Here is a 4,501-nt window from a genome sequence, read left to right as displayed (position 1 = left end):
CTTCTCTATTCACTGGTTTTATTTGCAATGGCCGCAGCCACCGGTTGGTATTACCGTATAGCGATCTTACAAAAACGTCGGCCTTTTGGCTCAATACGCAGTTTTACATTATTTCGTTAGTGTGAACATTCTATTACTAATAAATGTGGTATTTACAATGCAGAATTAGTTAATGTGAACATGATTTTACTAATGAAACGTGGAATTTACAATGCAGAATTATTTAATGAGAACATGATATTACTAATAAGATTCTGAAGTTAGCGTTCGCTAACAACTTTGTATTTTAAATCTTGCGCCGATTCTTGATAGTTATCATAAATCGATAAGAAATGTGATGCTGCCAACTCGACCGCAAGAAAGAGAGAAGATAGAAATGGAAAGAAAATAGGAACTTTTTGTACTATAATTGTAACCTTCGCACGAGGAAGTCAAGTGCATTGAATTTACCTGAACTCATTAAAGATATTCATAAACTAGCACCGTCCGACTTTAAATTATATTCAAGAAAAAGCCCTTGTTTCAACATATTGGCGACCGTGACAGGACTTTGCTAGTTTTGAGTGGTTTTTGTATGCGTTGAGGTTAAGTTCTCTGCTACTGTATTTCGTGCTTCGCTGCCCCACCGCTGCTCAGCGCCACACTCTTCAACACTTTGTCGTTGGAGTCGACACCTCGTCCTCCAAGTCTATCACCCTCTCGTCGTTGGAGTCGACACCCTGTCCGCCAAGTCTATCATCACCTCGTCGTTGGAGTCGACACCCCGTCCTCCAAGTCTATCAACACTTTGTCGTTGGAGTCGACAGCAGTCCTCCAGATCTATCAGTCCAAAGTTGGGGTCGACATTCGGTCCCCCATCTTCACATCGTACTCGGCGGACACAGCAGCCACCAATCTCGGACATAACCTCGATCTTCACATCGCGTGTTCGCATCCGCCAGCATATTGCATAACAAGCTTGGCGAGCCAAAACTTTCCACTACATATCGTCATCTCTTTCGCACTCTCATACGTGTGTGTGCATTCTGTCCACGGCGTTGCCAGACCAACTCATCACATAACTGGAACGTGGAACTTACAACATGCCTACCATCGAACAACTTGAAGCGCAGCGTGTGGACGCTCACAGGAATCTTTCCAGAATTAGCCAGTCAGTGAACCCTAGTTTCAACCTTTCGCCGTTGGAACTGACGTGCCGTATGACTATTCTGGATTCCTACATCAAAGTCGCATTGTCGATACAAGAAAATATAGAGATGATGGACCCGGCAGAATCGCAACGTGATTCTCGTCGTGAAATAGAAGAGCTGTTCATCCACACCAAAGTCTCTATTCAGAAGCAGCTCGGACCAGGTGCAAACAGCACCGCGATTCATGAAACCACGGTTATTGTCGGTCATACGTCAGCAGTCGAACTGCCACGTATGTCACTGCCAATATTCGACGGTAAATATTCCGAGTATCAGAACTTTATCACATCATTCAACCAAGTCGTAGCGAACCAGTTAAGCCTGTCTAAAATTGAGAAGTTCAACCAGCTGTTGAACTGCCTAAGAGGGCCAGCTCTGGAAACAGTTCGAGCTTTCCAGGTTACTCCCGACAACTACACGAAGGCGCTTGAGCGCCTGAGAAACCGCTATGATAACCCTACGCTTTTTTTTCTCGACAACATATCGTCATTGTTCGCATTGCAACCTGCCGCCAAGTCCAACGGGCAGCAGCTGCGCAGCCTTATAGATAATGCCTCCGCATTATACAACTCTTTGCGATCTCTGGGCACTGAATCGCAGATCTCGCAGGCCATGCTCATTTCCATAGTCATGGGCAAGGTCGATCAGGAGACCAAGAGGAAGTGGAACGAATCGCTCGATTACTATGTATTACCTTCGTGGGACAGATGCGTTCAAATCGTGGAACGGCACTGTCAATATTTAGAATCGGATAGAAAGCCATCAGCCGACGCCTTCGTGAGCAAGCCAGGTGGCCACAAGCTTCGCACGCAGAGGAACCCATCAAGTTTGTCTTTCAACTGTACAACCCAAACTTGCAACATGTGTTCAAGAACAGACCACAAGATATTTAGATGTCCCGATCTAATCAAGCTTACGCCGGACAGTCGCTTAGATAAAGTGAAGCGCCTTCGGCTTTGCATCAATTGCCTCAATAAGGGCCATCATGTAGCCAAATGCCCATCTATTCAGAGATGCCGCATATGTTCATCAGCGCATCATTCATTGCTTCATCGACACGTTCCTGAATCCGTTCCACCAAATGCGCTGCAGCCCAGAACAGACACATCGCAAGTTTCGGACGCAGTCACTCATACCCACACTGATACTCGTTCTGATTGTGTCATACTCGCCACGGCATTAGTATTGGTAAAGGACGCATCTGGATGCTACAAGGTAGGACGAGCCCTACTGGATTCCTGTTCCCAGGTGAACTTCATTTCGGAAGAGTTCGCCCAGAAGCTGCGATTGCCTCGGAACAAACGCAATATGGAGATTCGCAGCATTGGGGACAAACGCAAATTAAGCATCATACAGCTACCACAGTTAAATCTCGACAAACTGATTTTGAGTTGCTCCTTGATTTTTGCGTTACATCACACATTGCCTATCACCCAGAAGCGGAGATAGACATTTCATCGTGGGACCTTCCCTCTAACCTTCCCTCATTGCTGGCCGATGAAAAGTTCTACCTATCTCGGCGAATCGATTTGCTACTAGGAACGGAATCCTTCTTCGACATCCTAGCAATCGGTCAAATCAAGCTTGGCCAAAACATACTCGGATAGATAGTGTCTGGTCGATGCCAGATGCATCCCAGGTCACTCCATCAATATTCTTTAATCGTAGATGTGGACGACGCCATTTACAAAAACTTGGAGCGCTTATGGCGCATTGATGAGGTGAAGAATTCGTTAAATACGCTGACACCAGAACAACGGAAATGTGAAGAATTTTACAACAAAACGGTCCGACGCACCGGAGACGGTCGGATAATGGTACGACTACCATTTAAGGACGAACCCAGTCTGCTCGGCTCCTCCTACGACACCGCTAAAAGAAGATTTCTCGCTCTCGAACGAAGCCTTAACCGTAAGCCTGAGGTCAAGGCCAAGTACATTGAGTTCATGCAGGAGTTCGAAGCCTTGGGCCACATAAGCTTGGTAGGCCGCCCAAACCTCAATACTTCACATTTCTACATTCCGCACCACTGCGTGCTCAAGCCCAGCAGCACATCGACTAAGCTGAGAGTAGTGGCGTCGAACTCTTGTCAGACAACATCTCAGAAGTCCCTCAACGATCTACTAATGGTGGGACCGACTATTCAGCCAGATCTCTACACATTGCTCCTTCGTTTTCGTATATATCAGTAGGCAATCACTGCTGATGTGGTCAAAATGTTTCGTCAGGTGCAGGTATCTGCAGAGGACCGGAGATACCAGTACATCATTTGGAGAAATTCGCAATCAGAGCCACTGCGCACCTTTGAACTGAATACGGTCACTTATGGCACTGCGGCCGCACCGTATTTAGCCATACGCAGCATGGCTTACCTTGCAGATCAACACATCGACAACTATAAGCTCGGAGCTAGAGCCATTAAATCATCGTTCTACGTTGATGACTTTCTTGGAGGAGCAGACACAGAAATGGAACTTCATCAAATTAAGGAGGAAGTCACAGCTATCCTAAAAGACGGCCAATTTGAACTCGCTAAATGGCATTCAAATCACAGTAAGTTTGTGAAAGACGATACCATCAAACTGTTAAACTTAGATGAGGACAAGGTCACCAGCACACTTGGTCTAAAATGGGATCAAGATTTGGACACATTCATATTCACGTTTTCGCCTAGAACCACCTCGGACCTTGTTACCAAGCGTACTATTCTATTCTATTCAATAGCGTCCTCGCTGTTCGACCCTTTGGGATTAGTAACACCAATTATAATTTATTTATTTATTTGTTTATTTAAAGCAATGTACTGCTCAAAAGACTTAAAATTATATACATAGCATAAAAATAAAAACATCATAACTGTAAAAAAAACAATAATTTAAATTGTACCGTAGGAGAACTAATTAAGTCGATGTAGAAAGGAACGCAATGACTTTTAGCGAATTAGCCTTGACAGAGCACTCATAGGATATGAGGTGATAAAGTTCATTATAGTTATCACATAGGATTCGGAAGGGGTCGAAACGGGAGTAGTTTGACCTGCACACAGGAAGTGCTAATGGACGGAATCTGTGAGTAGCTCTGCAAGGAACGTTCCAATTGAGGGTGGCTAACAGATCAACTGAGTCGACGGCGCCAGTGATGAGTTTGTGAAGTAATATCACACCATAACAGGTCCGACGATCCTTTAAGGTAGGTAGATCCAAGAGGCGCAACCTGTCTCTATAAGATGGCAAACGGCGTCCCTCCTCCCAGTTTAAGCCTCGTAGTGCAAAAAGGAGAAATTGCTTTTGGACGGATTCTATCATATTTTG

At 45.1% G+C, this 4,501-nt stretch overlaps 1 protein-coding gene across 7 annotated transcripts in view; it reads left to right on the top strand.

Moving 5' to 3' along the window:
- Positions 1 to 4,501, top strand: part of Parp1 (Poly-(ADP-ribose) polymerase) — a 190,189-nt gene that overhangs the window by 35,448 nt on the left and 150,240 nt on the right. The window lies entirely within an intron of this gene.

The sequence above is a fragment of the Drosophila takahashii genome, chromosome 3L, assembly GCF_030179915.1.
Source record: "Drosophila takahashii strain IR98-3 E-12201 chromosome 3L, DtakHiC1v2, whole genome shotgun sequence".
Lineage (NCBI taxonomy): Eukaryota > Metazoa > Arthropoda > Insecta > Diptera > Drosophilidae > Drosophila > Drosophila takahashii.
The sequence above is the reverse complement of the archived record's forward strand: the minus strand, read 5'-3'. Positions and strand labels throughout refer to the sequence as shown.